This window comes from Ammospiza nelsoni, chromosome 3, assembly GCF_027579445.1.
Source record: "Ammospiza nelsoni isolate bAmmNel1 chromosome 3, bAmmNel1.pri, whole genome shotgun sequence".
Taxonomy (NCBI): domain Eukaryota; kingdom Metazoa; phylum Chordata; class Aves; order Passeriformes; family Passerellidae; genus Ammospiza; species Ammospiza nelsoni.
The window spans coordinates 93,831,977-93,840,137 of record NC_080635.1 but is presented as its reverse complement, the minus strand read 5'-3'; the positions used below and the strand labels follow the sequence as shown (position 1 = coordinate 93,840,137).

Sequence of the window (8,161 nt, the reverse complement as noted above, 5' to 3'; positions counted from 1 at the left end):
GCTTATTCTGCCTGTGTCTGGTGGTTTTTTTCAGGTCTCTTATGGTTTTAACTGCATTGTTGTTTAACAGCCTTTACTCTGGGTGGGTATGAGTCACCTCCAAACCATAAACAGTGTAGCCATGGTTAGTAAGCCTGGGCTGCTGAGCCTTTGCTGATAGCGTGGGCGCAAGAAGTGTGCCTGCTTGGAGCACAACCAAAGCAAGCTCACATCTGCTTAAAAAAAGAAAAATAAAGTTAACGTATCCTCTCTGTTCTTTTCCTGCTTCCTCCCCCTGCCTTTCTCTTTTCCTCTCCCTTTTTCTTTCTCTCTGTCCCACCATACCCATCCACAAGAATACTCACAGAAACTCCACCTATGCAAGCCCTCCACCCAGATAGTTCAAATTTCTGGGTGGGATCTCAGGGCACACGTTTGCTTGGAGTGGTAACGTGTGGCAGTGTTTTGGTGTGAGGCCCCTCGTGCAGTTCCTAACTATGAACTTGAACAAATAGTAGTTGTTACATTCATCCTTTTCAAGAGAGTTTTACTCAGCCTATGAAGTGTTCATTTTTGCCTCGTACAGCTGACTGAGCCCAGAAAAGGGTAGTGTAAATCATGCAGGGGAAGGCACAATGCTGAGCTCCAAACACCTTTTGGGGAGTTGCCATTCAGAGGGAACAGACTCACCCTAAGTTTCACTTAGACCACAATGGCAGGATGTCAGTGTCCACCTCTCGCAGCACAGAGGCTGCCTGCAGAAATATCAGTAGCAGCCCTGCTTCTTATTGACAGTAGCAGCCAGTGAGACAGGAATTTAGTTGGAATTTATATGTAGCTACAAGACCCAGGTTATACGGGCTTTTCTTGTGTGGAAAATAAGAAACCGGTTACTCTTTCCCTAATTTTTCTTTTAATCTCTCTTTTCTTCCACTAGCTAGGCACGAATTGTGTTGTACATCATCTTCTGCCATTTTTCTGGCGCAAGCAACATGCTGGCACAAGTCAGTGGAAATTCAACATTCATTATGGTTTGCCTGCATTGCCTGCGTATCACCTCTTTCTCTCTCTTTTTTTTTTCTGTGAGATGACTGCTTTCAAGAATGAGACTAACAACTTACAACAGGAAGTCCTCCATTTTAGACAGGTAAGCTGCATAAGCTGCATCTTGGCTATTATTGCCTTGCATGCCTGGGAATTAGTTTTTCTGAGTTCTGGGGATTTTTACCAGTGGGTTTTGAAAAGCATCAACAATCTTAGTCACCTGCACATTTACAGGAGGACTGTGTTCTCAAAGAAGCAGTACTTTTTGACAGAACAACTATGAAAAATGCTGAGAAGTAAAAGGATCATCACAAAATGTACACCTTTCTCCTTTTTAAATGTATAATCCTTACAGGGGATTACTGGTGGGTGAATATTAGAGCTGGTCTGCCTTCTAGCTTGAAAGCTTGTTTCTCAGGCAAAGCTGTCTTCTGGCAAATTAAAGGAAAATGAGTTTCTTAGGATTCCATTTCCCTCTGCAGAGGAGAAACTGATATAAGAGAAAGCAAGCTCACTTATTTCTCTGAATTTTTTCTCTATATATATGTGCGTGTTTGTGTGTAATTTTTTTATCCTGATGGCAAAACCCAAACACATTATGTGCAGAGCCCAGCATTTTCTTTTCTTGTATTACCTATGTCCCAAGGAAACACCAGGAGCATAAAGATGGCTCTCCCTTTTTCAGTTATTCCTGCTACCTGCTGGATGCCACAGGTCCTGCAGGTTCATCCACGTGCTCTATACATTGACTAAATGTGAGAGAAATAAAAATGTCACTGTTCTATTTGGAAGAGTCTTACATAGGTCCTCTATTACAGCATAGTTATAGTTTTAAACAAATGTATTGTCCATAAATTCATTGCAGTCAGGCAGTGGTATTCCCATTTAAGGAAAGGGAACAGAAAGAAAGTTTAAGTGACTTGGCCAACATTACATATGTTCATGGTCATGGAAAATGGCATTTGTTCTCTGGCAGAACAAGGTCTGATTTGTTTCACAAGCTGAAATAGTGCATCGATTCATTTAATAAGCCCCAAACTGTCCCTTAGCCCTTTAATCTCCAGATCAGTACGTCATTATGGTGGAATTAATTATCATATAGTACCTAAACCAAATATGGATTTCTCATGTTTGCCAAGTAGATATAAAATATTTACAGTATTTGGACAATGGACTAGCAGATGGAGTGCAGAATTCTTGACTTTCAAAATAAGTTTTGGTGTTTGGAAAAGTCAATCAAAAAAAATTATGTGATCTTACCTGCTGAAGAAGGTGAGAATTCCATTCCTATATCTTCTGCAAGCTAATTTCCTGTTCCTGCTTGACATCCTAAACCTTCACAGTCTGTACTTTTTGCTATGCTGTAAGGAGGGAGAATCCAATTAATTATGTCCTACCTCACATTCAGCTTTCAGCAACCAATTATTAGACAAAACCTGGCTGAAGCCCTCATTTGATTTAGGAGGCTTGGGTCTCTTGGCATTCATCAAGATTTACTGATGTTGATAAATTGCTCTTCTGTGTCATGGCTCTAAATAGATATATCAGGTTTGTACAAGGCTTCTTGCTGAGCCTTGATCTAAATAGATTTTCATCTAAGACTATGGAGCAATAGTTCTTTTATCTGGAGCTGAGATATGGAGGTCAGAAGTAATGAAACTGGCAATTTGTCTAATTGTGAATTCCATTATTATTTTCTATCTTCAAGCAACTAGGAGTAAATCCACCAGATTCTGCTTCAGTAGAACTCTCCTGAACTAGCATAGTGAGATAAATTAAAAGTAGCATGAGCCGAGTATGTCCTAGGATATCTCTATGTGCAATACCTAAGAGAGCCTAGGTTGCAATCTGGAGATCTGCTGGGTTGGCTGGAGTGCAGCAGAACTGACAGAGATTGGTGGGGAGTGTATCCTCTGTGCAGAATTTGGGATGCTGCCTCCTGCCACCCCAGTTTTTGTTAGCTTCCCTTTGAAGAGTGGTGAGAGGAATGACATGCAGACAGATGCATGGAGCTACCACCTGGTAGTAAAGCATGAACTGATTGTATTGTTTGGTTTAGTTAAACTTCAAAGTAATTGACAGGATGCTCAAAGGCCTGGGGCACTGTTACTATATTTTAAGACAGAGGAAAACTAAAGAGGAGAAAAAAATAATAGAATGCTTCAGTTTTCCTACCTCTCAGCCTCCTGTGTTCTTATCTAGGAACCTTGAAAGCACTCCCACTTATTTTTCAGATTAGTACCTGAGACCACACCAGCAATGGGCAGAAGTCTGCTCTTCCTCATACATGTGCTGATCTGGAATTACTTGGGATTTTTTCTCCTAAATTTGTTCTAAGTTCTTGTGAGTCACTGTATTACTTGACATCTGAATTTAATGCATCTGATTGTTAAGCTCCCTGGCTGCTAATCTTCAAAGATCACTTACTGACAATACCATGTAATGTGTGTAATAGAGTTGTTGCACATTTATGTTAAGTAGCTCTGAGTTTTGTTTGTTAATGTCAGGTAATTCAGGCTAAACTATTTTTTTGATATAACCAAATATAAAATCTAATCTGTTTTGACTACTTTCATTCCATGTAATGTTCAAGTTCATGCCAGTTTTATACCAAAAGCTACAGAAAACGAATTTTATGAACCTTCAAATTCCAATGAATTGCCTTGTACAATTGTGCTTGTAATCTAAATGTTTTTTGAAGGAATGGGGTTTGGAAGGCTCATCACAATCATGACTGTATTCCTCATGGATGTAGCTTTGTGTTTATAAAAAGACAGCCTGTTTTTTCCCAAATAGTACTTGCTATCTATTATTTCCTACCTAGCTGTTTTAAAGGTTTTGTCTCTAATCAATAATTAGAAAGGATGTGAAGACTTACCTATCACAAGTGAAAACCAGACAATAGTGAGCTTATAATATTGTGGAAAAATGGAGACACAGTTTTGGTAAAAAAAAACAAAAACAATCAGTATTTTTTAATACCCCTGCAAATTTTGCAACCTAAATGCTGGTGTGAATATTGCTAAAATATTCACAAGTATAAGGAAGGCTTAAACTAATGAAAGATGATTACCTAAAAAGCATCATGACTGTACAGCTCAGTTGTCTGTGTGCAACTTTCCTGCTGTAGAAATTCCTGTTTCTGAAATGGAAGTGGTCTTTCTTCCTTTCATCACTGCACATCAGCTGCTGGGGAAATTCACCTCTACTTCCACCAGATTGTTGCGTCAGCTGAGCTTGTGGAAACCAGGTAATCTTTGGCACTGAGTGTCTGTATATCACCTTAAGCTTTCTTATGTCAAAATGTCAGTACCAGATGGTACTTCTATACTGCCTAATATTGGTATTATTGTTCTTCTATATGTCATCCTGAAGATAAAAGAGTATCATAAAGTGGTTCAGATGTCAAGGTTACTCATTACTATCTAAAAGTTCAGTGCAGTTTTCTTTGCTCTCCTTAGCCTTACAGTAAAAGACATATTTCTCAGGAAATAACATTACTTTACACATCTGATTATTGACAAATCGGGGCATTAAAAGAAAAGATATGTTGGACCTAATGATTAAATAACCAAACAAAAGCCAATACTTAATTGCATTATTTCCTCTTAGAATAGTATTTTCAGTAGTAAGTTTTTGTATGGATGATCAGAGGAAAACCCATTCCTGGCTTGAAGGAAGATGTGTTAGATTTCCAATTTTTTATTGGCTGCTTAACTAAGAATAGAAGAAAACAGGGTTCATCAGGATGATTCAGAGGGAAGAAAGCAATTGTGAGCTTTTTTTATGGCCATTCAAATTTAAGTGAACTTAAAACTTTTAAAACTTTTAATTTAAGTGAACTTTTAAAACTTTTGTGTTTGTTTATTAGCACATCAACTTAGTAGAGAACATTCTATAAATATGCATCATCTTATATGCACTAATAGAGGTCTCCCAAAACGATCACATTCTGTACAAAATCTAATATATAATTTAAGGCAGGTATTTAGACCAGCACTTCATTTTGAGCAAGCATTGTCTTTTGTATTTAATTTATAAAAGACTATTGAGGGATAATACTAATTATTATCTAGCAAGTGAATCTCACTACTATTAATTATCAGTGAACCAAAATCTAAGTGACATCATTATCTTGAAAAATGTCTGCAATAAGAACAAGCCACACTGTATCATATCAAAGGTCCCAGTAACCAGTATCCTGCCTCCAGCAGTGTTAATAGATAGCAAAGAGAATCCACAACCTCATTAGCACTAAAATGGATGTAATAGTTTGTTTCAACAGCAACTGGTTAAAGCAGAGCAGCATTTTGATTAATTTCATTTAACAGCAGTTATGTGCCTTGTAGAAGCTACTTCTGAGATAAATGTTTATCCTCTCTATGCAAAATTAGTCATTGGTAGGACTAGAAATATTTATTTCTGGTTTGCAGCCTTAAAATGTCTGCTTCTCTTCAGGAACTCAGGGAGCAACCTGCAGTGACTGTCTCAGACAGAGATGTTTACATGACTCCTTCCACAGGATCTTGTATTTTAAAACAAATGCCTATACATGCCAGTTGGACAAGAAAGCTGGGGGCACTGCATTCATCTTCTCTGCAAACAAATGCAGGGGAGGTGCCTCAGGTAAAACAACTTCATTCAGACTCATTCATCTGGACATGTAAACCATAGCCAGAATTAACAAAGCTCATCATCTTTTAGGCTAAGAGAATTCACCAAGGAGCTGATTGCTTTCTGGCAAAGACTGATGATGAAATGGAAGAACTAACAAAAGTGGTCTGTACATGCAGTGAGGATTTTGAATGGGCAAAGTTTCATAAGCTGAGAAATCTATATAGTGAGGCAGGATGGACTGAAGTGGTTAAGAGAAGGGAATGCTTGAACTGGGTTTTTCTGAAGTCAAAGCTGCAAAAAATAGTGTGAAACTTATTTCTGACATACAAGTTTCATACAGAAACTTGTATGAAAATGTTCAGAATCAAGGTGGACAATTAACCACATAAAAAGTGTATCAGGAAAAGAAGTAGACACTCTTAGTGAAACACAAAACCAGACTGAACATTTTCCTGGAGACCAAAAAGTATAGACTAAATTAAAAATTGCTGGATGTTCAGATGAACAAGATCTTGTAAATGCAATTAAAATAGTAGATTTAAGATATATCCTTATATACAAAAAGAGAAACACAAAAGAAAGCAGAAGATCTTATGTAGCAAAGCTGATCTTACTTGCTTCTTTGCCAGCATGTCTGGGATAAATGGAACAAAATGTGGCTCGTGTTCATCAGAAGTAGATTATATGATGACAACACAATTTTTTGAGGACAAAACCATTTTCTCTGTGTTATCTTTCTCTTGAACTGCCATAGCTTTAATCCACTTGGATGTTGTTTACTCACTGTCTATCCCATTCAGAGAAACATCAGTTTATGAAGGGGGGGCTATGTATAAGAAGTGAACAGAGGATAGTTAGAACACAGATCACAGGAGTTTGTGCTGAAAACAGTCATAATACTGCAGGGAAGTATGTGGCAAATTCCTCCAGGAGAAATGTTGGTCTGTTGCAGTGTGTTGGTCCATATCAATCTCTAATTTAATATTTTCATGTAGTATGTATTGTCATGGGAAAATGTGCATTCCCTAATGGGGGATGATGATGCAAAATTGAGAGGCAACATTAACATAGAAAAGGATTTGGATGTTGACAGTGTAAAACAGAATCTGAGGATAAAAAAGAGAACTGGAGAAGAGTTTGAGGATGGAATGGCACGTAGCAATATGACATGCAAAGAAATAGGCTTGGGAACAAAGAACAGGAATCTCTGCTGTTACATAAGTGTCCATCAGATGACCACAGGACTATGTGGTATTGATATGACCTTGAAAGAGGCAGATTCCAGGAAATGTGAGTACACACGGCAAATCTGCTCCTGGATTATTTTGGATGCACTACCATTCTCTGGGGTAATTCTGGTGATCATTTGTGACAGAAGTTGTTCCCTGCAGACAGAGTTGCCAGGCTTCCCCTGCTTGAGCCTTCATATTCTTCTAACACTATCTCAGGAGGTCCAAGACATCCCTAAACTCCACTGGGCGGCACCAAGTCCCAGAACAGACAACAGGTACTTTGACAATCCTGTTATAAAATCAACACTCTGGTGAGCTCTATTCAGCATAATCCTTACACTTGGAGCTAAAGCCTCATCCCACCACAGACACCCAGAGGTGATGTTTTAGACTCCCAGTGTCACTGTGCTGTCCCCATGGAGACCCAGCTCAGGTGCTGTGAGCTGTGTGCACGATCAGCCTGTGCCTGGGGAGTTTTCACTGGGCAGCATGGATGCTCTGCAATCAGCATCCACTACCCTGCTGTGGTCTGGACAACTTTTCTAGCTATGGCTGGAGTACACGAATTCCTCTCCTGATCTCTGCAAATGTGCTGGTTTTGCTTTGATTGATTTTTTGTGAAGAGGGAGAAAGTCAGCCAGGGAAGGGATTCTCTGTGAGGAGCTGCTACGGGCTTCCTCTGTGCCTGGACAGTACCAGCACAGTAATGCAAACTCTCAAAGCAGCTCTGGCTGCTACTGTGGGGCTACAGTCCTTTTTCTTTTGGCTATCCCAGAAATGTTAGACGGTTGTTGAAATCCTAAGTAAACAATTTACCCCAACAGTTATCTTGTTACCAATCTAAATAAATGTCTTGCTAAATAAAAGAGGTGTGGGACCACTGACCAGTTACTTTAGGCAGTTACTTTAAAATCATACTTAAGTCAAAAGAAAGATAAATTATTCATTCCAATTGTAAAGTAGATGTAACAATTGCAAGGGCATATAAAAACAAAAAGCAACTGTGTAATCTACTGATACCAAATCAACATCTAAAAAAAAAATCTCTTGTCTACAGTCTGCTTTGCAGACACTCTGGGTCTCGTAGACACTCTTCTACTCTGGCAAACACACAGGACCTGGGAGTGTGCTTTAACACTGAACCCATGGCTGTCCTGTTAAAAGTTTTAGGGAAACTAAGGGGAAGGTGCCTATGTGGATATGCAATTGTTTGTCAGCTTACCCCAGGCTCTGCATTTGACCACTCTATCTCATTCTCTGTAATATAAAAACCCAGACACAGTTTTGGG

General features: G+C 38.9%; 1 long non-coding RNA gene across 1 annotated transcript in view; it reads left to right on the top strand.

The window, feature by feature from the left end:
* Positions 1–1,065: 1,065 nt before the first annotated feature.
* The window catches only part of LOC132071723 (uncharacterized), a 34,724-nt gene continuing 27,628 nt past the window's right edge, over positions 1,066–8,161 (top strand). Inside the window, exons 1-2 of the long non-coding RNA XR_009418181.1 lie at positions 1,066–1,126; positions 4,154–4,273. This is a non-coding gene — a long non-coding RNA (uncharacterized LOC132071723). The remainder of the gene's footprint in view (positions 1,127–4,153; positions 4,274–8,161) is intronic.